Genomic DNA, 27588 nt, shown 5'->3' with positions numbered 1-27588 from the left:
CTGACCGACACCTTCCCATTTACCCAGTCGAATGTGACTCTATCCCCATTTCCCACAGCCCAGCCTGGAGTCAACTTGCCCACCCATTCTCCCTCCTCTGCACTCTCCTAGCACGCCCACTACCTTACTCATCAGAATGGACCTGAATGCGTCACCTCCCCCATTTCGCTGGATGCAAGGCAGCCCTTTCCCCACTGTCAGACACTACCTGTAGCCCACCCACATGGCCCCCAAACCCTGCTGAAACCACTCTCACACCCTAAATATTGTATCACTAACCTTGTCACCCTTCCCACACTCTCTACTCCATTTCCACTTGACAACTAACTACCTGGCACCCTATCCCTTACCTACACAGCAACCTACATACCTGGTGTCCTGCCTCTTTTTATTCTGGTATCCTAACCTTACACCCTACCCCTTTCCCAGTTTGTTATTTACTTACCTGGCCCTCAGACCCTATCCATATTGAATCCTACACCCTCATCCAACTGGCACCTTATCCAGCTGACACCTTATTCATCTGGCACCTTACTTACCTGACATCGTTAGAATCCTCCATGACACCTTACTAATCTGGGAGAAAGTGAGGACCTCAGATGCTGGAGATCAGAGTCAAAACGTGTAGTGCTGGAAAAACACAGCAGGTCAGGCAGCATCCGAGGAGCAGGAGAGTCAACGTTTTGAGCATAAGCTCTTCATCAGCCCACATTCCTGATGAAGTGCTTGTGATCGAAACATCGACTCTCCTGCTCCTCGGATGCTGCCTGCCTGCCTGTGCTTTTCCAGCACCAGCTTACTAACCTGGAACAACCCTGCTCAGCCAACATCCTACACTGGCAAGCTATCCCTGATATTTCAAAATACGGTCATTGATTCCTGTGTAAAATGCAGTGTGATTTTCCTTCCACTGACAGTTCTGCGGTATGAAAGAACTGTCAGAATGGACTTAGAGCTCTGTCTTTCTGAAGGAGTCTTGCTTAAATCTCCTCTCATGAAAAGAAGGACCAGTACAGTAATCAGGCATGAGATCGCAACTCTTCGGAAAATCTGGTCCATTATGATCTGGAAACATTATTAGAGGGGAATACAGATTCTCGAGAAGTTCAGGCTAATTACAACAGCTGTTCCTTATTTCACCATCATTTGTAATGGGGAATATAAAAGTTTAAGACCAGGGAGATTTGCTTTAAGATGGAGATTTTCCTAAAATTGACCAGCTTTTTAAAAAAAACATGAAAGTGCGCCCACTGCATACCTGTCAAGAAAATGGGTATGTGCACACCATTTATCAGAATAAAATTGATTTTAGTTTGCTCAGTGTTCCATTGAATATTTGTCTCTTTGTCTTCTGAAGTTTCAATTAGCAATTTCAGCTTTTCTACCTTATAACAACCTCACTGTTGAAATCTGGATTCATTTCAATATCTTCCATCAACTCATTCTCTCTCATGACTTTCAATCATTCCTTCAGTCAACAATATGAATCCTTTTGAAATCCCAGCTTGGTGTCAGTCGATCACTTATCTTTGATTTATCTTACATTGTCTTTTAATCTTCTCAACTTTGATGGTGCCATACACTGTGAAGCTTATTCTTTCACTTAACTCACACAGTATAAAGAAACACCATTGGGAAACAGATACCTGGAACCTCAGCAACTGGACACCATTACTCTAATCAACCTTCAGATGATTAAAGCACATACAGATTACATAACTGTTGTTTCAGCTGCAAAGTTGATTTTCTTCAGGACAAACAATAATAACTTTCCTAATGACTGTGTGGAGAGAAATAAGACATTGAATGAAATGTATTATTTCCATTTCTCCATTTCTGCAGACAATCATCTTTGCTGGGATATTTAATTCTTTAGTTATATTGTCAGAAATGGTGACTTGACATAGACAATAAATGCTTATGTGGTGTCCAACTACTTAGCACATCACATTCATTAATAATTCTGCCCACACCCAGTACATTTTTATTTTAACTGAGTGGGGAATATGGAAGTGGTGTCAGTAGATAGTTGTCAAACAAAGCATCTGAATTATTCTTTTAGCTCTCTACTCTTGTTTGATACTAATAAAATCAGTTATCCCACAATGTGGTGCTCGAGACTCACACTTCAGCCCTGCCCAGAAGATTGAAGTTGAAACTTTCCTCATTCTGGATAGCCCAATGTCACCCCGAATTATTATGGAGCAATTAAATATTATTTTTAGTTTTTGGTTACCTTGTGAATAAATTTTATGTACTGCTTTGTGCATTTTCTCTGCTGGCCTCCTGGTGAACACAGTGCAGTAAGAAACTGATGGCTGGGTTTTTTTAGGAATAATTTTAAATAAATATTTTTTGATTATTCATGGGTGGCCTGTTCACATTATCTCTGCCAGGTGCCAGACTGCAAATAAAAGCAAAAAGACAAACTTCTATTGTAAATCATGAAAAATGAATTTATTCTCTCCCTCATTGTCCAGCATTTCTAGCCTTCCTATATAAATTTGTGATGCTTTCTGAAGTAACATGGAAATAATATCAGAGTAGCATGATGGCTCAGTGGTTAGTACTGCTGCCTCATGGTGCTAGAGATCTAGGTTCAATTCTACCCTCAGGTAACTGTCTGTGTGGAATTTTCACATTCTCCTTGTGTCTGTGTGGTTTTCCTCCAGGTGTTCCAATATCCTTCCATGGTCCACAGATGTGCTAGTTAGGTGGATTGGCCATGCTGAATTGCCCAGGGATATGCAGTTGGGGTTAGGATTTGGGAGAGATGCTATTCAGAGGTGAGATGAGTTATGTTATTGATGGCAGAATCGGGTTAAAGTTTCTGCGAGGCCTATTTAATCATTTTCAGCAAGTCGTTGCTTGTTATGCTTTTGACAAATGTGTGGCAAATTTCTCACCAAGAAATGACAAGTTGCCAATTAAGGGGGTTATTATTCACTAAAATTTAACAGTGGTTCAACTCACCTCATTAGCACTCAGCTTTCTATCTTACCACACTCTGCCAACAAGCTATACATCAAAGAATCATGACACTGAAACACAATTCAGCTCACTGCTTGCTGCAAATGGCCTCCATCTTCAACACTAGGTACCAACATCCTCGGGCAATGGTCAGATACACAGCACATCCATGGACATTGACATCCAACATGTACCAGGCTCTAAGAATGCTCCTGGCACATCTCTGATCCACTTACAATAAGCTTTTGCATTTCAGTGCAGCATGTCGGGCAATTCTCATTGTAATGCTGCATCAAAGACACTGAGTGCCTCAGGGGCATACACCCAGCTCATGATCTGAACCAGGCTGGATCCCTGAGTTCTTCACTCACAGTTGCAATGCACACTGAGCCAACCTGGATGCTTACCTTGCGTTACCTTTCTGCACTATGCCCCCTCAGCCAGACATCCCTCGTTCACAGAACTGCTCTAACTCCATGCTGTTTAGCACTGTCACATCGAGGTCATTTGGAACAAGCAGTAAGCTGAGTTGTGTTTCAGTGTCGAGACATTTTAATGTCTGACATGTTAGGCAGGAAGCTTGTCACGGTTGTCAGCAGATGTCAGTCAAGTCAAGGGAGATAGCCTTCAGTCAGAGTCCTGGCACAGTAAGCCAAGGGCAACCTCTGATATCAGTTTTCGAGACTTGGACACAGTCAGTCATCCACCGATGGTTGTTAGAGTCAGGATGCTTTCCACAAAATGATGAGAAGCTGAAAGTCAATCAGCCCAGCACCATCTATCCTGACTCTTTCTGACCCACTGGGGATTGTTTTTCTCCTGGAATGAAAGAGAGCTGCTAGTTTTGAGTGTAGCTGGAAAGGATCCCGAGTGAATGAGTAGGCAGCACAGGGGGCATGACAGTCTCCAACAAGACCTGCACCCAAATCCCAAGACCTCCAACCATCACAATGTCCTAGCTGACCTGACCACCACCATTGGAACCGATCTCTGTCAGCTTCCCTACAACAACCCAACACTCCTGGATCCAATTCCCTACATCCACTGATTCAACACCTCACTTTGCCTGTACTGATCGTGCCAAACCCAACAACCAATGTTTAAAAAAAGGCCAAATATATCCTTTGTCTTTCAAAGAAATCAATGTTTACAATATTTTAAACTGATTTCTCAAAGACAGATTGAAATAAAGGATCTTCACAACCCAAGACAGTGGACTATTTTGAGCAACACAAAACTGTAATGTTCTAAAGTTTATCCCCCATCTATGTTGAGTTAAAAGAGAAAGGCCAGTGTTCATTGCTGAGTTGAATAGGTAAAGTTATCCAGAGTTACAATTCTTGATCAGAATCTAATGACTCTTGGAATTGTACTTACCTTGATATAAGTACTGACTGTCCAAATGCAGCGATGAATTGAAACCAGAAAAGGCTGATTTGTTACAGTCAAAAAGAATGGAGGAAGTGAGATGGGGAGACACTGGGGTTGATTGCAGAGTAGAGAAAGAAAGGTGAGAGTAAGGTTAAGGGTCAAAAAGGGAATTCTTTTTAGGAAGAAAAATTAATGAAAAGGAAAACAAAACTATTTGGTAATACACAACTGGAGTCTTGCTGAAAAATGTCACAATTTGTTCTGTACTCATCAGAGCAAATACCATAGTAATAATTCAAAGCTAAGCCAGCATACGCTGTGAGAGTGTTGATTGGTAGAGACATTGCCATGAAGCATGCAGCAGTTAATGATGAGTGCCAGTTAACTGCTAAGCTTTAGATTTAAAAGAAGAAAAAAATCACTCCCCTGAGATATGAACTAGCAAATGGGTGCCACCTATTTTGTTGAGTTGTAGAATGTCTTTTTTGCCTGATGCTAGCATCCTGTCAGTGTAGCAATCTCCTCTCTTGGTCTTGCTGCACCATAGAGGCATGAAACAACCAGCTTCACCTGTTGCTCAAAGATTTGGGATGTGTTTCCCATCCAGGGTAATCTGAGGTACAATGAACACTTTCGAACCCAAGAGTGACCACCTGGCGCTTTTTGTTACTTTGCACAACATATGGTGAGGAATTATCTGATCAGGGAGACATTATCCTGGTTATGACTTTGATCCATAAGTAGATAAAGTGGAAAAGTAAGCATACAGCGTGCTTGTCTTCAACAGTCAGGGCATTGAGTATAAAAGTTGGCCAGTCATATTGCATGTTGTAGAAGTCATGTTATAAAAGATTTTCATCCGGTTAATATTAGAGTATTGTGTGTAGTTCTGGTTGCCACAATGTAGGAAGATGTGGAGGCTTTGGAGAAGGTGCAGAAGAAGATTATCAGGATGTTGCCTGGATTGGAGTGTATTAGCTAAAAGGGAGCTAGACAAACTTGGATTGTTTTCTCTAGAGTGTCGGAGGCTGAGGGGTGCTCTGACATAAGCATTTAAATTATGTGAAGCTTGGACAGGGTGGACAGTTGAATTCTTTTACCCAGGGTGGAAATGTCAACTACTCAGGGGTATGCATATAAATTGAGAGTGGGAAAATTCAAAGGAGATGTGTGAGGAAAATGTTTTACACAGAAAATGGTGGGCACCTGGAACACATTGCCAGGGAAGGTGAACAGTTACATTACCAAAGTTTAAGAGGCATTTAGACAAACACATGAAAGGGAAGAGAACAGAAAGACATAGACCATATGCAGACATTTTGGATTAATTCAGAATAGTATCACAGACATATTGGGTTGAAAACCTGTTCTTTTGCTGTACTGTTCTATGTTCTATCCCAGCATCAAGCTTGCATGGAAAACAATTGACTCGAGTACTTTATTTGATAAGGCCAATCTTATAGTGTGTGAAACTAATGGAATCCCCACATGGTTAATGGCCAGTGAAAGTCAGTAAAATGAGAAACTTTTCCAGCTATTCCTTACTCTTGCCTTATGATTGTGTGAATTTTGCAGAAACGAAATGTAACCTCAGTGGCAGTTGGCACCTTTTGGACTCAGTTCTTTCTGGAAAGTAGTGAAACTGTATCTGTCAAACCTCTAACAAGTCTGATGACTGCATTTTCAGGCATTCAGTTTCATGACCATGGATAGTTAATTTCAGAATATCTGGTCAGTAGCATTTCATGAGACATCATAATCTTACATAGATAGGCCTGAAATGACGTTTATGTCTTTAAATGTACCAATTTAATTTTTAAAAAGTTTTCATGTGAAAAGAAAGGATTTTCGTTGACAAAGACTTCAAAAAGTTATTTTAGGAATTCCACCCTGAGTGCGTGCACTTTTAATGAAACATCACTAGAAATGAACGTGTTTGATCAGTTCAGACTCCTGAAACGGTTTTATCTTTTTTTTTGCCTTAGGCCTGAAATACTACAATCTTCACACAATGGGCTAGTCAAAACAAAGCGCTTAGAAAGGAGATGTATTTCCTTGGCGTTTAATATTCTCTGTAAAATTTAGAGCCTATCACGCAAACAATAGAGGGTATAATAGCAGGTATCTGAATACGTAGACATTAATTTCTGTGAGCTTTGAGTTTCATTCTGATTCCAAACTCCCTCTGGGATTTTTGCCTAAGTTGCATCGCAAATCATTTTAGATAAATCACGGATGCCTTCTGAATGTTACTCGTTTGCAGTTCAAAGATGATGTGCTGCACATCAATCGTGATCAAGGATGTTAATTTCTTGTAATCTAGGATCTTTGTTTTTGCATACCTTATCTAACACACAAAGCTCATTCAGAATCTGAGTGGCTGTAATCTCAGCCTTGTTCTAAATTGAATATGTCACAAGAAAGAAAGTAAAGTAATATGGATGGTTACAAAAACAATATATAATAATAGTTATTCCCGATAATAAGCAGTCTTTGGAACATAGATACTAACAGGTAGCACTAAAAAGGACTTTGAATGGTTTTCACCATGATACTGAAATATTGTTTAGCACAAGTAAACTAATCAACAATTTGATTCTTAAATAGAAATAAATATAAACTCTACATCAAGCATGTTAACATTCTTATTTAACAAAATGTGATTAGATTAGGTTACCTATAGTGTGGAAACAGGCCCTTCGGCCCAACAAGTCCACACCGACCCTCCAAAGAGTAACCCACTCAGACTTATTTCCCTCTGACTAATGCACCTAACACAATGGAAATTTAGCATGGCCAATTCACCTAACCTGCACATTTTTGGACTGTGGGAGGAAACCAGAGCATCTGGAGGAAACCCACGCAGACACAGGGAGAATTTGCAAACTCCACATAGACAGTCGCCAAGTCTGGAATTGAACCCAGGTCCCTGGCGCTGTGAGGCAGCAGTGTTAACCACTGAGCCACTGTGTCAAAGAATAAATTGTGTAATAATGTATTGTAATGTAATTTGCTCAATGTGTTCTTTGCTTGAAATGATCGAAGTATGTCCGTGGCACATGTTGATATAATTTTCTGGCTTTGTGATTCAGTTCTCCACATTGTATTCAATTCTGCTCCATTAACTTGATGTGGAAAAGTGAAGAGATGTGACAAGGAGGTCAAGAGGGTATTTCAGCAAACTTTGCCATACTCCCGCAGGGGTCAATGTCAGGAGTCAAGTCCGGAGAAGCTCAATAAAGTTTCACAAAAATGCAAAAATATTTACACATAGTCAAAGTCAACAAATGAATCTTCAAATATCATATCCCATCAATGGCTCCACTAGCTTCCAGTAGTCTGTAACAAGCTTGGCTATTATGGCCGTAGTTGGTGGGGGGGTTGAGGTGTGTACTGTATCTTTTCTAGTCTCACTCCATTTTAGGCATAAGCCCTTCATCAGAAATCATTTAGTGATTAGGCCAATTATACGGATTTCAAAATGCGTCAAGTTCCGTGTTAAGATCAAGTCAGCCAGGTTTCTTTTTAGGACAACAACAAATAAATGGTTTATGCCCAGAAATGAAGTTATTCAAACAAAGATGCAAAGATTACTGACAAGCAATTTGGACTATGCTTCTAATATATAACACACATCTGAGGAAAAACAGCACAGTGAAATGGAACCCTCTGCTGAGGTTTAACTGTAAAGTACATTTGCCAAGTAATAGTTAAACTCATGAAAAAGGGTAAGTCACAGATTGTCTCTAATAGTGTTCCAATTCTGAACTTATTCTACATACATGAGCTGCTGGCACTGGAGTGACTTCCAGACTCAGCAACACTGAACGACATAATTATTCAACATATATCAAACTGTATTCAATATACCAAGAATACACAATAGCAGGCAACGAGTAATTATCATATAGTTTTAAAAAGTGCAACTGTCTTGAAGAATCAATAAAAATAAACTTACTTATTTCCTTGTGTGATTATAAACCAGGCCTCTATCTAAGCATGAGTAATCATGCCAAACAAAACCTCCTGGCTATGCTTTACACCTGCCAGGCTAGCACAATTTTGGCAATGCCAAAGTGTTTGTGAGTCATTGTGATGACAACCAATCCAATAATTAATGTAAACCTTTCAGAGGTTTCATAAAGAGACAAGGTTGCCATAAATAAAACCAAGAAAAACGATTGTCCCATGTTGCAGCAAGATAGAATTCTTTATCTCCTTACAGATAGGCATTTCAACCTCAGTGATAACTCCAACAGACATGGAAAATGTTTTGATCAGAGAGCCTCAAATCAATCTTCATGCACAATATCAGAATGGAGAACAATATGTGATATCTTAACATAAGGTAGTGTGAGAGGCAACTCTGTCTTCAGGAATTGGTAAAGAGCAGTACCCCATCAATGAAATGAGATCCATCAGATTACTTACATGAGAATTTAACACAGAATCCTGAAATACAACGTTATTATTCATAGAGTTGTCAGAAGTCTGGAAACCTCTAAATATGATAATAAGCTTCTAAATATGCTAATGAACTCCCAGGTGACAAAGTAAACAAAAATAGATATATTTGCATTAGGAACTTCTCCTGCAATGTTACCTGAATCCAACATTATAACAACCTTTTTTTGCAATTTTCTTGCTAATTAAGATGAAGCATGTTGGTATAGGAGAACCATTCACAAGCACTCAGTTTCAGCACAAAGTACTCCTTGATATAAAGAGCCCAATTTCTCTCAATGATTACTTTTGTTGCTCAGTATAATTTATGCTCAAATAGTACAGCACATTCAGCTCCAGAACAGTTGTATGTTTAAATGTTAATATCCAGCAGTCATTGTCCAATTTGTATTCCTGTACAATTAACTTTGAGAAAATGTTATCCTGTTTTCTGTTTCACCATTCAAATTCATTGAATAGCATGAAGTTGCTTCATTTCTGAGTAGATATGGTTGAATTCATCAGAGAAAGTTCAGTCTCGTTGTTTGGGGTAAGGGGAGATTCATGAAACAAAACATGAAAAAGCTATAACCAGTTCCTTTTGAGGCTGCTTCAGACTTCTTGTCTTTCGTTACATCACTGTAAATCTTCACAAAAAAGAAGTCCCATGAGAGTGTGCATCTGCTATATTTACAGTTGATCAGGAACTACAGAAAATACCAAAAAGAGATGGGCTACCCGGAACTTGGAGTCCTTGTCTTCATTCATGGGATAGTGTTTCAGCTTATGTGATAAGCAATACCAGGTTTGCCAGTAGGATAGCAGTTTTTGTTCAGCTGACAGCAGGTAAATAGGTTCTCCAACTGTGCCATCTAAACAGACATGGGAACAGTACAACCAATACTTAAAAATTAATGTGGCGTGGTAAATGTTCTACCATGGAGTGCTAAGTTGCTACTTACTCTCATTATACCCTTGCTATGCACATATGATCAATTCTTCAGGAAGCGTGAGATGTGGATTCACATTTTCGTGCAAAATAGAAGTGAAAAATTGCACCAGTCACTGGTTTGCAAAATATCTCAAAGTCCTTTGCAATGAATTACTTTGGATTTAATGGCTGTTGTGATGATGCTGCTCCTTTAATAAGATTATGCTGTCCTTGGCTTTTTTTTTTACAAACAGCGATTCTGAAATGTCCAGGTTTAACTACTTGAGAAGGCATTCAAGTTTTTTAGAAAAACGTATCCAATGAAAGGGGAGTGGCCAGTTCTCCCAGCTCAGCTTTGCTCTGGTTTGGTCAGGCAGCATCCAAGGAGCTGGAAACTCGAAGTTTCAAACATAAGCACTTCATCACATTCCTGATGAAGAATTTATGCTCGAAGCATCAATTCTCCTGCTCCTCAGCGACTGCCTGGCCTGCTGTGCTTTTCCAGCACCACACTTTTTCACTCTGATCTCCAGCATCTGCAGTCCTTACTTTCTCCTTTGCTATGGTTTGGTTTGGTTTTAGCAGGCAGGCAGTTTTTGAAACTGCTGGACCCAAAGAAGCAGGTCTGTGCTGATCCTCCCTCTCCCTGACATCTCTCCTGGAAGACCCTGTGTTTGACTTTTCCTTTTTTTTGTTGAGCGGCGTTGATAGGGATTGTAGTAAGTATTTGGAACAGCATTATGAAATTGGGCTTTTGGATAGGTTATGTTATTTTGTATTCTGTTCTCTTTTGTTCTGCCAGAGCCTTTCATTCCTTTTTCCTTTGCTCTGCTTTTAATCGTAATTTCAAGCAGTTTTTCTTCGCCCTTTCTTTGTCTTTTGCCTGTAATTCAAGTTGTTTCATTTTCCATTGAACTTCAGCCATCTCCAAAGATTCTGATGGCATTTCCAGCAGATTTAAATGCTGAGCTATTGCTGTAATTATCTCTCCTTTCCTTATGGAAGGAGGCAGCTCCAACTCCACATTGTCTGTTAATTCCAGCAGCTTGGCCTTAATCACCTTTTATAAAACCTCCACAGTCCCTCCTTCCAACCTTCAGAAAACTCTTAGTGAATGAAAGAGCCATTGCAACCCTGTTTAAACCAACCAAAGTCAACACCCAGAACAAAAGACATTAACACCTACCACTGTCTTCCTTCCAACAATCCTAATCCCAATTTTGAACGATAAAACAAATCCCACAAAGAGCCCCCAATCGGTTATGGACCAGGCCAGACCCCCTCAAAACATTTCAAGAATGTAGTCTGGACCCTAACTTCACGAGTTGTTTTAAGCAGGTGCAAGGTGGATATTCCAGGAGGGATGCAGCTGGTCAAACCACTTGGTTTTAAACAAAACAGAATTTATTTGCAAGATTACCAAATGAAACGCAAACAAAAGAAAACAGAGTACAGATAACGTCACCTATCCGAAAACCCGACATATTATCTCAACTAAATGATGCTGTTCCAAATACTTGCAACAATCCCTATCAACACCCCTTGACAAAAGAGGGAAAAGTCAAACACAGGTTCTTACAGGAGAGATGTCAGGGAGAGGGAGGATCAGCACAGACCTGCTTCTTTGGGTCCAGCAGCTTCACAACTGCCTGCAAAAACCAAACCAAATCCAAATCAGAGGTAAGCTGATCTGGGAGAACTGGCCACTCCCCTTTCATTGTACAAATGTTCTTTTTAACTTGAACACCTTCTTAAGTAGTTAAACCTAGACTTTTTCGGAATTGCTGCTTTTATGACCTCTCTGAAAATAAAAAGCCAAGGACAACATAACCTTGTTAAAGGAGCAGTGTTATCACACTGTATTTTGTGAATGTATCATTAGTTTGCGCAGAGCACGATCCCATGGACACCAACTGAATTAGTGACTGCATGTTTGAGAAAAGAATATTGAAGAGTGTCTTAATGTGGAAAAGGAAAGATAGTATTTTAACTGAAATGCATATCAAATTATTTTGCATGATGTGGAGGTGCTGGTGTTGGACTGGTGTGGACAAGGTCAGAAGTCAGATGACACTAGGTACAATAGGTCTATTTGAAATCACATGCTTTCGGAGTACTGCTCCTTTGTCAGGTGTACTGAAGAAATACTTTACTGTAGTTTGTGAAGGTAATAGCAGGGAGTTATACTTAGTGCTTTGTCCAATATTCATCCCCCAATCAGCATTAATAAAGTAGAGCATCACTTCACCAGTGCTCTGAAAGCTTGTGATTTCAAATAAACCTGTTGGACTATAACCTGGTATCTTCTGACTCATGACCTTTGTTATGGACGAGGCCAGACCTTCTCAAAACATTTCAAGAAAGTATCCCGAACCCTAACTTCACCAGTAATTTTAAGCAGGTGTGAGTGGATATTCCAGGAGGGATGCAGCTGATGAAACCACTTGTTTATAAACAAACAGAATTTATTTGCAAGATTACTGAATGAAACACAAACAAAAGAGAACAGAACACTAAGTAATTTAACCTACTCCAAAACCAAACAGATTATCCCAACTTAATGATGCTGTTCCAAATACTAGCAACAATCCCCATCAACACCTCTCAACCACAAAAGGGAAAAATCAAACACAGGTTCTGACAGGAGAGATGTCAGAGAGAGCGTGAGGACCAGCCTAGACCTGCTTCTTTGGGTGCAGGAGATTCACAACTGCCTGCTAAAACCAAACCCAACCCAAACCAGAGAAATGCTGAGCTGGGAGAGATGGCCACTCTCCTTTCATTATACAAGTGTTCTATTTTAAAACTTTAAAGCCTTTTGCCTGAGACAATACCTGTTAGTGATAATCAAATTAGTCCTGAAACCCTTCAAACGTAAAACTTCCAGAGTCTGAGTCTTTATGACCTCCTGAAAAAAAAGCCAAGGACATCATAACCTGGTGAAAGGAGCGGCATTATCACACTTTGTCCATCCCAATCCAGCTCCAGCCCCTCCATATCATCAGAAAACTATTTTCCCTGCAGTTTAGTACATTGCTATCTGTGGAAATCTGCTGTGGACAAATTGTCAGCCTCAACACCTGTATTACACCAACGACTGCACTTGAAAAACATTGCATTGGCTTTAAAGCACTTTGGAACATTCTGTGATCATGAATGTGAAAATACAAGTGTATTTTACTTTCATTGGCTGCACATAAGAAGTGAATTTCCTTCAGTTTCAGTGTACTTCTGCAGGGGGATATGCGCAGTCAATGGCGTCTTAAGTCATAAGGAAGTTTGCAATCTCAACGAAGCCTCATGCTTGGTTCGGTTGCTTCTCCCCAGGAGGATAGAATGAAATGTAATCTGATCTCATGGTCAGAGATGGCCATTTAATTAAAGTACATACAATGTGTTTGCTGCTGGTGTGTTGTGCGGATGTAATGTCGATGTAGCATAGTGCTGCACAGCAACAGGTCCACCCCCTTGTTGACAACTATGACCAAAAGACAAAAAACAATGCCTGTAATTTCCAAATAATGCTGCAAGCCACGTTAAAGGCAAGGCAGAGATGCTGTGAGCATCCAAGTACTCAGAAAGTGAGTGAGTGCTAAGAGAGCAAGCAAGGAGCCCTGAGATGTGTGCTGGTCTAATCAATGAGGTGAGTGATTGTCCTTGCTTGCAAAGTGTCCTGGCAGCAACAATACAATGAGAGGTGATGCTGCAGCCCCATGTGTGATATTGAAGTAGACAACTGTATCCTGATAGGAGCTGTGGCATGATGACATGGTAGGCTGATATGTGTCCTCCTCAGGAGTATGAGATACATCTGGGGTTGTTGCTCCTTTCAGAGCAGAGACTGAGCAGTTATTACTAATGCCTGCAGGATACAAGAGACAGAATGAGTTGCCAAATAGAGGTGGAAGTTTGGGTATGTTCAGAATACATTTACAGTGATGACAAAGGAAGAGCTGGACAATGAACCTTGCAGGATACAGCATCAACACATGACTGGTTCATTCCCACTAAGGCATGGGGAGGAGATGGATGTTGAGCTCCCTATCACCTTTCTTGGCTCTCTCCTCCCTTTCGTAGAATCATTTCTTCTGGAATGAATCAGTGCAATGTAAAGGCGGTTTGCAAGCATCCTGTTGAGACTAATGCATTGAATTACCATAAAATGCAATTTGCGATTCAAGAATCTTTTATTCAGCTTCTGGTCTCTATGTCTTAAAAGTTACTGGAGTTCTGTTGATTCTATTTTCTTTTTATTCATTGTAGGTCTAGAGTCACTTGAAAGCAGAATAAGACAAGGATGGCAGATTTCCTTCCCTAAAGGACATTAGCGAACCAGGTGCGTTTTTTTTCTTACAACACTTGACAGTAGTTATTATGATCACCATGATGATAATTTTGGTTTATTTTTCCTGTTTTTTATTGTACTCATATTTCACCATTTGAGCAGCATGGTGGCTCAGTGGTTAACCATTACTGCATTGCTGCCTCATAGTTTGATTCCAACCTTGAGCAACTGTCTGCGTGGAGTTTGCACATCCTCTCTGTGCCTGTGTGGTTTTCTCTGGGTGTCCCAGTTTTCTCCCACAGTCCAAAGATATGTAGGTTAGGTGGATTGACCAGGCTAAATTGCCCCATTGTGTCCAGGGATGTACAGGGTAGGTGGGTTAGCTATGGTAAATGCACATTTATGGGATAGAGTAGGGTCTGATTCTGGGTGGGATGCTCTTTGGATGGTTAGTGCAGATTTGATGGACCGAATGGCCTCTTTCCACGTTGTAGGGATTCTATGATCTGCTCTGGTAGGTTTCAAGCCCATGTCCCAAGAACGTCAGCCTGAGGTTTAGGATTACTAGTCCAATGTAATTGCCACTGTTAGTAGAAATTGTAATTGATAACAAAAAATGCATTTTATCATTAACCTAATTAATTCATTCCAGACTTTCATTGCCTTTAAACAAATTATATAAAGGAAGAATTAGTATCCTCAAATTAAACTAAAATAAAAAAGTAATCATTCAGATTCTCTCAAGTTGCGTGAAAGGAAGGGATTTAATGGAAAAGGCCAAAATGCTGGCAAATGGAATTCGATCAGTTCAAGATAGTGGGCCAACATGAATAACTCTTTTGAAAATGCTCAAAAGGTATGGTAATAATTTAATTATTATAATGTATCATATGTTTGTGATGTTGAAGTTTGTAATAAATAGAAGATAGGGCAATAAAATATTGTTGGCTGATGTTTAGTACACTGAAAAGTTTGGCATGCTTTAATTGAGATACTTCAGATCTGCCAGCAAGCATAACACCTTGTCAGATCTTCACAGGGGTAATGTGAGGTGCCAAAACCCACCTTGAGAATTGGAACCTCTACAATCCCAAATGATGTGCCAAATGAAGTGTCTGCAGTCATCGACATGTATCTACTAGCAGTTGAGCAAAGAGCTCCTCCTGTGCATTTCTACTTAGAGTCAGAGAATCATAGAGATGTACAGCACAGAAACAGACCCTTAGGTCCAACTTGTCCACACTGACCAGTCATCCCAACCTAATCTAGTCCCATTTGCCAGCACTTGGCCCATATCCCTCTAAAGCCTTCCTATTCATAAACCCATCCAGATGCCTTTTAAATATTGCAATTGTACCAGCTTCCACCACTTCCTCTGGCAGCTCATTCCATTTATGCACCACCTTCTGCATGAAACAGTTGCCCCTGAGGTCCCTTTTATATCTTTCCCCTCTCACCCTAAACCTATGTCCTCTAGTTCTGGACTCCACCGCCCCAGGGAAAAGACCTTGTCTATTTATCCTATCCATGCCCCTCATAATTTTATAAACCTCTATGAGGTCATGTCCCAGCCTATTCAGCCTCTCCCTGTAACTCAAATCCTCCAAACCTGGCAACATCCTTGTAAATCTTTTCTGAACCTTTTCAAGTTTCGCAACATCCTTCTGATAGGAAGGAGACCAGAACTGCACGCAATATTCCAACAGTGGCCTAACCAACACTATACTCTGACCAATAAAGGAAAGCATACCAAACGCCTTCTTCACTATCCTATCTACCTGCGACTCCACTTTCAAGGAGCTATGAACCTGCATTCCAAGGTCTCTTTGTTCAGCAACACTCCTGAGGACCTTACCATTAAGTGTATAAGTCCTGCTAAGATTTGCTTTCCCAAAATGCAGCACCTCACATTTATCTAAATTAAACTCCATCTGCCACTACTCAGCCCATTGGCCCATCTGATCACGATCCCATTGTAATCTGAGGTAACATTCGGTGTCCCGTACATCTCCAATTTTGGTGTCATCTGCAAACTTGCTAACTATACTTCCTATGTTCATATATCCAAATCATTTATATAAATGAGGGAAAGTAGTGGACCCAGCACCAATCCTTTTGGTACACCACTGGTCACAGGCCTCCAGTCTGAAAAACAACCCACCACTACCCTCTGTCTTCTACCTTCGAGCTAGTTCTGTATCCAAATGGCTAGTTCTCCCTGTATTCCTTGAGATCTAAACTTGCTTACCAGCCTCTCATGAATGCCTTACTGAAGTCCATTTGGATCACGTCCACTGTTCTGCCCTCATCAATTCTCTTTGTAACTTTTCAAAAAACTCAATCATGTTTGTGAGACATGCTTTCCCATGCATAAAGCCATGTTCACTATCCCAAATCAGTCCTTACCTTTCCAAATAAGTATAAATCCTGTCCCTCAGGATTCCCTCCAACAACTTGCCTACTGCTGATGTCAGGCTCACCAGTCTATAGTTCCCTGGCTTGTCCTTACCACCTTTCTTAAATAATGGTACTAGGTTAGCCAACCTCCAGTCTTCTGGCACCTCACTTGTGACTATCGATGATACAAATATCTCAGCAAGGGGTTGTGTCTCATCTGTTCAGGTTTTCACTCTTGTTTCCAAGTCATCAAGCCAAGATATCTTTAGAAGCCTCAATAATGTTGTAAAAATACAACAAAAAGTGTTTTGATGGAAAAATAGTAAATTACTTTAAAAACCAGGTGAGTGAGTTCATGATTCGGTACACAGTAGCCATTCTTGTGCACCTTGATAATTCTTTATCATGGGGCTGACCAATTATAACTGTCTTTAGCCACAGTGTTAAAAAGTTAAAAAAAATGATTATGGTGAAAGCAGCATTCTTACAAATCTTCAATGATAAAATCAAGCTCCAATCTGCTTCAAACAAGCGATTCGATAATATCTATCAATGGCTGTTCTGTAATCATTTTTAAATTCATTCAGGGTAGGCCAGCATTTATTGCCCATCCGTAATTGCCCAGTTGACAGTTAAGAGTCAACCACATTGCTGTGGGTCTGGAGTAACATGTAGACCAGACCAGGTAGGGGTAGCAGTTTCTTTCCCTAAAGAACAATAGTGAATTCATATCTAACAATCAACAATGGTTTCATTGTTATCAGTAGCCTCGTAATTCCTGATTTTTATTGAATTCAAATTCCACCATCTGAAGTGGTGCAATTCAAACCTGAGTCCCCAGAGCATTACCTCGGTCTCTGAGGTAACAGTCCAGCGATAATACCACTAGGCCATCACCCACCGCTTTCACCAGAGGTGTTTTGGAACAGCTTGGAGACAACCCCAAGTGGCAGACATGTCCACGTCCCTTTCCCTCAGCTGAATACCACATCAAGGCAAATAACAATTTATTTCAGGTGAAAAAAAATCAGTAAATGTCCTTGTCCAGTGGACAAATTATTTGAGCATGTTAAAAAGATGATTTAAGAATTTTCTTTTTTTGAACAGCAAAAGACATTTTTTCCTCAAATTCGGTAGTTGTGTATTTTATCATTTACTTGAATCTTTAATTGTTACTGTTCATGAACATTAATTAAGGTTGGAGTTTTAATCTCCAAGGATGGATGGATTCTGGATAGATACAAAGTTGAATATTTTTACATAATTATGTCCAACCCAACCTACCCATTTTAATGGGAACTGATCAGGGGGCATGCAACTAACCCATGAAGTAAATTAGTGTCTAAGATCTTTTAAGGAGGGTGAACTATATTATAACCTTCATATAAAGATTTCTTTTATGTTTTCTTTATTCTTTTCGATTTCAAAAAAAATCCTTTTTAAAGGTTCACCATTGAAAGGAAGTTTTCATTCCTCAACTTATCTTAGTTCTATTTGTTTTTGACGTAACTGTTGTTTGGTTTTGATATCTAATAGTATTCAGTCAATCATTTGAGACTTTATTGTTCCAGTGTATCTCCTAATTCAGTTAACATCTTATTTGCACATCTATGTGTGATGGAGCCACATCTCTTTCTCGGCTTTCTTTTGTGTGATTATACGATAAGCATTTTGCTGAGATTAGAGTGTTTGATCTGTAGTGAGATGCTGAATAGGCTGGGGCTTTTTTTCCCTGGAGAGTTGGAGGTTGAGGGGTGACCTTATAGAGCTTTATAAAATCATGGGGGGCATGGAGAGGGTGAATAGCCAAAGTCTTTTTCCCAGGGTAGCAAAGTCCAAACCCAAGGACGCAGGTTTAAGATTAGAGAAGAAAGATTTAGAAAGGATCTGAGGCCCAACATTTTCATGCAGCGGGTGGTGCGTGCAAGGAACAAGTTTCCAGAAGAAGTTGTAGTGACTGATAGAATTGTAATAGACCAGACCAAACTTCCTGAAAATATATTAAAAAGATAGTCTCGACCCTGATTTGACAAAGTCAGGTGAAGAACAATGACTGGAAGCTTGGTGAAAAAGGTAGAAATGTTTTAAAAAGTTTTGAGATGGACATATAAAATATAGAAACCAAAAGAGAAAATGCTGGAAAATCTCAGCAGGTCTGGCAGCATCTGTAAGGAGAGAAAAGAGCTCCTTACAGATGCTGCCAGACCTGCTGAGATTTTCCAGCATTTACTCTTTTGGTTTCAGATTCCAGCGTCCGTAGTAATTTTCTTTTATATAAAATAGAGATCTTGTCATTACTGCTTAAAGTTATATTGACAAAGTAAGATGGGCAGAACAGTGGCTCAGAGGGGTGGCCCGGTGGCTCACTGTCGGGATTCTATGAACATCGTGAGAGAAATCTCTTATACTCCAAGAGTCAAGCTTGGGGAAGCACTCATCAAACCATTTAAAGCAGATAAGCCTTATGCAATTTCAAGAGATAAATGCCAGGTTTAAGATGGAATTCCCTTTTTGGGAGACTTCCAGCACACCTGCAAAGTACAGAAAACCTCCATTACAGTTGCAAACTGGACAAAACCCCTTCAGCACAACAGCAACACACAGGAGGAGTGTTTTTTTTTCCCTACAGAATGAATGTCTTTGAAGAAGATAAAATACCAGTGGGGCCCTTATGGAACCACCAGCCTAGCACTCTCTGAAGGAATTGCCTCGGGAACTGACATCCCCCCTCCACAGGATCTGAATCCCCCCCCCCCTCCACTTGTTCATGTTAGACTGGATTGAATAAACCATCCTACCCCAGCTGTCGATCTCATACTGGACCCGAGCCGACATCACCATTCCAACTGTCCCTCTGTGTACCCTCCAGAGCATTTATTTAACATGCAATCACTCATTTCTGGTGGCACGGTGGCTCAGTGGTTAGCCCTACTGCCTCACAGCATGAGGGTCTCAGGTTCGATTCCACCCTTGGGTGACTGTCTGTGTGGAGTTTGCACATTCTCCCTGTGCCTGTGCGGGTTTCCTCCCACAGTCCAAAAATGAGCAGGTTGAGTGAATTGGCCGTGCTGAATTGCCCAGAGTATCAGGGATGTGTAGGTTAGGTGCATTGGTCATGGGAAATGTACAGTTATAAGGTAAGCGGCTGGGTCTGGGTGGAATACTCTTCGGTGGGTCAGTGTGGACATGTTGGGCCAAATGGCTTGTTTCCACACTGTAGGTGTTTTATGGTTCAAGAGTAAATCCAAGGAAGTCCTGAGTCATTTTCATCTGAACTATTTCCTGGCCTTAAGGTATTATATATTTTCATATGAATCCATGAACATGCATAAAATATTACATATTTGAACAGCTGAGATAATTGTTTAACAGATTGGTATTTATGTTTATTAATTTGACAAATACACTCATGATATAATAATGCTGAAGGCAGGAAAATTAAATTGAGACTAAACTGACAATAGGGAAAAGTTGAAGGGACTATGCATAGATCAAAGACAGACACATAACAAATTGAAGCAGAATTGAAAGTGATGCATAATCATTTGAAAGTGGCTCAAAATATTTTTGGTCCCATCTTTCTTTGTGCTAGGTATGAATCAAACCAAAGGAGAATATACTCCCTGATACTGGCTGATGTGAGTTTTGCTAGGGCTCCCTGATGCTATATTTGGTCAAAGCCCGCTTTATGTAAGGGCTGTCATTGTCACCTCTCCTCTCGAATTCAGCTTTATTGTCCACATTTGGACTAAGTTTGTAATGAGGTCAAAAGCAGAGTGGCTCCAGTGCAACCCAAATTCTGAGGAATGAGATTAGATTCCATACAGTGTGGAAACAGGCCCTTCGGCCCAACAATTCCACACCGGCCCTCCGAAGAGCAATCCACCCAGACTCATTCCCCTACGTTTACCCCTGACTAACGCACCTAACACTACAGGCGATTTAGCGTGGCCAGTTCGCCCAACCTGCACATCTTTGGACTGTGGGAGGAAACCAGAGCACCTGAAGGAAACCCACGCAGACACGGCGAGAATGTGCAAACTCCACACAGACAGTTGCCCGAGGTGGGAACTGAACCCAGGTCCCTGGTGCTGTGAGACAGCAGTGCTAACCACTGAGCCACTGGGTTATGGCTAAGGAAAATGCTGCTTGCTAGCTCTGTTAATGATCCCTTCTGCCTCTTTGCTGTAGACTGGGGGCAACAGTTGGCTGGGTTGAATTTATCTTGTTTTTTGTGCACAGGATGTACTTGAGCAATTTTCCACATTTTCAGATAAATACCAGTGTTGTAGCAGTACAGGAACAGCTTGGCTAGGAGTGCATCTAGTTCTGAAGCACAAGTTTTCAATCCTATTGCTTAAATATTGCTCGTGACTAGTGCCTTCACAGTATCCAGTGCCTTCAGCCATTTCTTGATATTTCATGGAGTGAATCAAATTGGCTGAAGACTGGCATCTGTGATGCTGCGGACCTCAGGAGAAGGATTCAGCTGTTCTAATCAAATCCAGTAAATTGCCTCTTTCAAACACATGGAGGGAATTTCTTAAAGTGAAAAAGAAAATCACATCCTCACTGTGCTGTTTTCGATGTGGCAATATGAAAAATGTTTGTGCAGTATCACAGAGGACTAAAACATTTGTTATAGCAATTGCAACCAACAAATACAACCAAAACTGGAAGTCTACCAAATGTCAGGAAGCCAAAATTAACCCCCAGAAAATGAAATTTCTGAGGCATGGTCAATAATCTGATAGTATTCATATCTGTTTAAAATCATCTTGTAAAACTGTAATGACTTCAATATCAGCAATCTGTTCAAGGCAAGCAGCAATATCTTAAAATTAAGACTCACTATTTCAGGACAGTGATGGGATGGAATTTGTTTTCTCAGATGCTTGTGCATCTTAAAAGTTCTGCCTTCGAAGGCGATGGAGGCAGAGTCATTAAATATTAAATATTATCCAACAGAGATGGATAAATTCTTGTCAGCTAGGGGAATCACAGGTTGTCATCCCTAGATGGGAAGTTGGAATTTGAAACACAGACAGACCAACCATGATCTGTCTGAATGATAGAGCAGTGTCAAGGGGCAAATAGTTTGCCTTTTCTTTGATTTTGTATGTTTGTATCCTATATACCCATACCTCCAAGTTTTCTCATTCTCCATGCACCTCTATACCTCCATAGCTCCCTTATCTTCATGTCCCTTCATATCCTGGGATTCTTCATTAGTACATCCATACCCCATGCCACCTTCATTCCCACCCCAGTCATGTCCACTGATGGAGAGAACACATGAGGCTTAAAATAACACTGGGGGAGGCTTTGAAGTGCTCACTAAATTGTTAGGGATGAGGGGTGAGAGCTAAGTTTCTGAATAAACAAAATTGGACCAGAGAACTGATGTGGCCCTTCTCATTGCCTGACCTCTCTGTTTATGCCTCAGGCATGTTTTGAGGGGTAGTTACCTCAATCCAGTCTGCCCCTGTGAACTCCTGATAAAAGTAGCGTGGTCAGGAACAGTCAGGCGGGAGGCAAGACTGCAGTATCTGTAATGGATCAGCTCATGATTCCCATCTCAAAGATGAAAGTCCAAGCCGAAAAAGTTACTTTCACAAGTGTTAAGATATTCCTTCTCAATTAATCAACACGGTAATTGTTCAACTTGATTTTGTTGATAGCGCAATCAAAGCTATCATGTTTGTATCCCCAAAAATCTAAACAATTAGTAATTGCTTACTTTGTTTAATTCATTTCAAGATGACCAGTAAAATCAAGCACAGTTATGTTTTTATTGTGTAAGTGGACTGAATAATTGAGTTTCTCATCTAACTTGCAGGTCAATGGTCCAGTGTCAAAAGCACAATTGCAATTATGTCTATAGTCTGTTATTTCTTATAAAGTTGATCTTCCCTCTCATTTCCTGCAAAATCTGATTTTTAAGATGTTTGTATCAGTTTGCTAAATACTGCATTAGATTCCTGTGAACCAGTGAGCCAATATGTATTTTAAGAAAACCACTGCAACAGCAAGGTGCTGTAGATATAATCTGATGTTTGTATTAATGTCCAGACATTGTTTGTGTTTACGCTGAAGGCTTGTGAGGTGAAGCTACACCGTGAAATCTTTTTGAGAAAAGAGGCTTACAGATGAGTGGCAATGAAATTGAGGACTGGAGTTTTATCACCACATTTGCAATAATTTTAATATGTTGCAGGTTCACGTCCATATTTTATGTGAGCAGAAATAAATTGTCACAAGAAATGGTTTCATTTCTTTGTCCACCCCACAGAATGATTTAATGTTGCAATAACATAATTATCAGTGTCAGCTGTCATACTCTAACCTGCAGTTCCTGGAGCAGAGAAGGTGGAATGGCATTCCAGTGCAATTTTGAGTGAGTGCTGCATTGTCGAATGTTGTTGAAAACATTGTAAAAAATTCCACTGCACTATTTTGAAGTTCTTCCCAGTGTTCTGGCCAATATTTATCTCTTTACTATCATTACTAAAACAAATTATGGGGCCATTATCACAGTGGTATTTGTGAGACCTCACTGTGAAAATTAGATGTTGTGTATTCATCATTACAAGAGTGACTCCATTTCAAATGTACTTCATTGGCTTTAAATCAATTGGGAGGCATTTAGAGTTCATGAAAAATTCTATATAAGCCTCCCCTTCCTTCATTCTCCAGTTCTTCCCTCTTTTCTTTCCTTCCTCACTCCCCTCATTTCTTTTTATTGACAAGCATTCTTACCAATTACTGCCAATCACTTAAAACACCAATAAGATGGAGGGATGTAAAGCTGATTCCTGATTCACAGCTCAAAGGATAAATTTCATTCTTATCTCATGCCTTTCTGACATAGACAAACCCTTTCGTCAGATTGCTACTTTTTTTAGAATTAATGCATTAGTGTCTAATCAATAGTTCACTCCCTATCAGATTGCCTATTGAGGATTTTATTAAATGATTAATTAGATGCAATCAGAATGCAATCAACCACATAAATATGTTTTGAAAGGAACCAATATAAATTCCTTTGTAAACACGATGGGACAAGATTTACCTCATCAAATATATAATTCCACACAACTTAAAATTAATCTTAAGGGCTTTTGTTGTGTCATGGTAGTGTCCCTGCTTCTGGGTCAGATGATTCAAGTTCAAGTCATGTGCTGGAGCAGTGTCATAGCATATCTGTACAGGTTGGTTAAGAGCTATGGTAACAGTTCAGGAAATGAGAATGTGTTGATGTAAAACAGTAAAAAGCAAATGCAAAATTAAATCTATTCAATTTCAGAAAATAAATCAAGGGATTGACTTTCAATACTTTACTTTATCTTTCTGTGTCTTTTGTGCAATCAATTCCAGGCATCCACCTTTCATTGCTCACACAGCCATGCAGTATCTACGGAGAGAAACAGATTTAACATTTCAGTTTGATGATCTGTCATCAGAGCAGTGGTCTGTTCCCTGACCTATTAATAGTTTGCATTTGGTTTTATTTCACATTTGCAACATCTGCACCATTTTGCATTTATATACATCTTTCTATAGATGATGAACTTCACTCACGCCAGAAAACTACATCTGTTAGTGTGAATCTTATGAAAACAGGCAAGACAGTTTCACTAATTCTGTACTTCATTGCATTCAGATCTTCCCTATTGCAGGATTTGTTTGAAATTCACAGCAATCGCAAAAGCATCTGTATCCTTCTCTTGATTAACTCCATCAAATTTATATCACATACATGACACTGATCAAATAACAGTACCCTGCATTATAGTAGTCAGATACAATGTTGATTGATAGATCATGATAACGATATGTAATGTCAAGGTTCTGGGCTTTACTTCGTTGATATCTATTGGTGTTGACATCTAAGGAGCACTTACTATTCTGCAATTGTTATCCAGTGCATGATTAATCATGTCTTGAGTGATAAGGTGAAGAGGCTGTCAGTGTTAGAACCACAAGCACATTAACTGCAGCAAATAATTTGGGACACATTTCTTATCATCAGTTTTGCTGACCACTTAGTATCAATTGCAAAACTACATCTGAGATTGAAGTATATTTTTAGTTATGGTATTGCTGCTCATGTTTTCAAATGAAAGGAGGCCATGAAATGTTCAAGATCAACACTTGCCAAAGGAAATTAATCCAGGTCAATTGGCAGAAGGCTAACATTTCAAAATTAGTCATTCTGCCTTGTTCAGACGTTTCTCTTGACTGGTGCTCGAAGTTATATTTCAAGTACAGGATCTTCTCATCCCTAATTTGGACCTGAGTTTTACTGGAGGATCAGTATAGCAAGAAAACAGCAAGAGAGACAAAGGACATGGTCATCATGTTGATCTTAATAACAGGGCTTCATTCAAATAAAACTTTCCAGAATCCTTTCCAACATCTGACCCTGTTCACATCTGTGTAAGGCATCCAGGTTGCTAATTAGAGGGGCTATTGCTGGGAAATCCTTCATGACCAGTAATTTGGTGTTGCCAGAGGATGGGGAGGCCCAAGAGCTTGTTGAGGGGGTTGGGCTAGAGTGAGAGGATATGGGATAATCCTTCTTCCTGACCTCCAAGCATTTTAAGACAAAAATACAGTCTGACCAGTTGCTGCTGGGACTAGGAATGCAGATAATTCCAGCCACACATTATATAGTTGATTCTCAATCCCCTCAGGACAGCCAGGAATTGATGACATTTTCCATATTCTGAATAAGGAAGAGTTTTGTTAATTATTCCTCACAGCTGTACACTTGTTGGTAGTCCATTCTGTTATGGCTTGGTGACCAAAACTAAACACCTTTAACATAGTTGGATATATTTTGATGTGTTATAAAGGCTTAACACAGATCCTGTGAACATTCAAGGGTCAACTGTGCCTTAGTTAGTTTGATACTCACCAATAATGTCCTTAATGAACAATACCTTGAGGGTCAGGGCCCACTCCCGTGACACGAGCACGCTGACACTCCAGCCCCAATGTGAGTTGGTATCTTAAACTAAGGTCCCAACTACTCTGTCAGCTGAATGTGAAAGACCCTACTGTATCCAGAAATCCAGCATAGTTATTTTTGGAGTTCAGGCCAATACTTACCCCCCAGTATATAATAAAAAGAAATTGTGTATCTGATCAATGTTACATTGCTATTTGTAAGAATTTGTTATTTGCGTACAGGTCATTCTGTTAAAATGCGTTCTGTCAATACCAATTAGCTATAACGCAGTTGATGAATTGTGGAAGTTGTTTGGATAATGTGAACTTTCTACTGAACGGGTAAAGTGATTTTCTATTAGTGATCTTCTACAGTGCGATTTTCTATAACGTGAGGTCACAGGGAAACAGATCAGCCGTGTTTTGGCAGATCACCGTGTATTGGCTGCAATCTTTCCAACATTACAAGTGTGACAGAGCTTCAAAGGTATTTTAATTAATGCAAAGCACTTTACTATAACATGAACTCACAGTGAACGCTACAAGAACGTCAGACTTTAATTTTGACTGATCCAATGAAAATTTTAATACAACTTCTGCATACTCCCAGGAACATTCTGTGATGGAGCATGATTCTTATGTCAGCGAGACACTCTGAAGGAGTGGATTTTAGGAAATCACTGGACAGAAAGTCATGGGCTGCACAACAATTGGTATAGATCGTCCAGTCAACAACCAATGCAACACTTCTATAAATTCCACTTGTATATTCCAAACTTGTGTTTTCATGCTGTTAGGAGAATATTGGACAAACTGAATATTTGTCATGTGTAGTTTTAATAAACTCTCATCTTTTAAAGAATAGACTATATGGGACAACAAAAGGAACAAATTAAGTAGTAAGGTTCCAGTGAACAGCCCATAGCTTGTACTTTAAATGACCAATACAATCAAGAAAGATTCTACCCAAATATTAATACCGCTCTGAGTTTACCATATCTCATTAAAGCCCTTTCTCCTTTATAAGGGGTTCCAATTCTTCACTTCATTTCTTCACACAATTCTTCACATTCCTAGATGAATTGAGAACCAGAGAACCTTCTTAAATTCCATGACAACATAGTTTGCTCTGGACTTCTTAATCTGGCCTGTAGAATTTTCTGAATGCTTTTAAACTATTTTAGTTCCAACACATCCCACAGTCTATCCCCAACTCCTCACTGCTGTTACTGCAAGATGGCTTGATCTAATTTCTCCAATTTAGTCAACTACCTGCTGTTTTGTAGTGCTACATCCATTAAACAGACATGGGTCACTTTCTGAATGAGTAGTTGTTTTTGGTGTTCTGGCAAACATTAAAACTGAACATTTTACTTACCTTGTCTGTCCTAGACCTGCTGCAGTGCTCCAGTGAATCACAGTGTAAACTGGAGGAACAATATCTCATCTTCAGACTAGGCACTTTACAGACCTCTGGATCTAATATTGAGTTCAACCCCTTCAAGTTGTGAACAAACTCCTATTTCTTCCCTTTCTTACCTGTTACATTCTCTGTCAGCATGTCCTCTCTTCCCTCCCCCACCCCAGTGGGACAGTCTGTATTTATCCCATTTTCTAATTCTCACCCAAAATAGCTAAAACTGAAAGTTATGCACTAAAACATGTAAACCATTGACGATACCTCACTGAAGCAAACATTGACAGGGCAAGCACCCCAGGGTGAGTCCTAATAGTGCAGTAGTTCAGTTGTTCAAGTGGCCAGTCCAACACTGATCCTTGTTACTACAGAAACATTTTCAGGGACAGCTGACAACACTTACTCCGTCTTTCCTATGGAGAGATTGACTAGGTTCAGATTGTTTTCACTGGAATTCGGACTAATGGGGGGATCTCATAGAGACTTATAAAGTTCTAACAATAGCACAGAAATGTGGAGAAACAGATTGGGAAACAGATTTTGGAAAGGTGCAGAAGCCACAGGGTAGTAGTCATGGGCGATTTCAACTTCCCAAATATTGATTGGAAGCTCTTTCGATCAAGTAGATTGGACAGGGCAGTGTTTGTGCTGCATGTCCAGGAAGCTTTTCTAGCTCAGTATGTAAATTATCTGACCAGAGGGGAGGCCATATTGGATTTGGTACTCGGTAACGAACCGGGACAAGTGATGGGCTTGTTAGTGGGTGAGCATTTTGGTGATGGTGACCACAATTCTGTGACTTTCACCTTGGTAATGGAGAGA

The 27588-nt window shown here is 40.0% G+C and overlaps 1 long non-coding RNA gene across 1 annotated transcript; it reads right to left on the bottom strand.

Annotated features, from left to right (window-relative positions):
* Positions 1-8533: 8533 nt before the first annotated feature.
* Positions 8534-26391, bottom strand: LOC122550446 (uncharacterized). Its single transcript, XR_015757328.1, has 3 exons — positions 26344-26391; positions 23739-23811; positions 8534-9656 (listed from the first exon to the last, which is right to left on the bottom strand). It is a non-coding gene; the product is annotated as an uncharacterized LOC122550446 (long non-coding RNA).
* Between the last annotated feature and the right edge of the window lie 1197 nt (positions 26392-27588).

This window comes from Chiloscyllium plagiosum, unplaced genomic scaffold, assembly GCF_037043375.1.
Source record: "Chiloscyllium plagiosum isolate Xiang-an unplaced genomic scaffold, Cpla_swu_hap1 HiC_scaffold_6, whole genome shotgun sequence".
NCBI lineage: Eukaryota > Metazoa > Chordata > Chondrichthyes > Orectolobiformes > Hemiscylliidae > Chiloscyllium > Chiloscyllium plagiosum.
The sequence above is the reverse complement of the archived record's forward strand: the minus strand, read 5'-3'. Positions and strand labels throughout refer to the sequence as shown.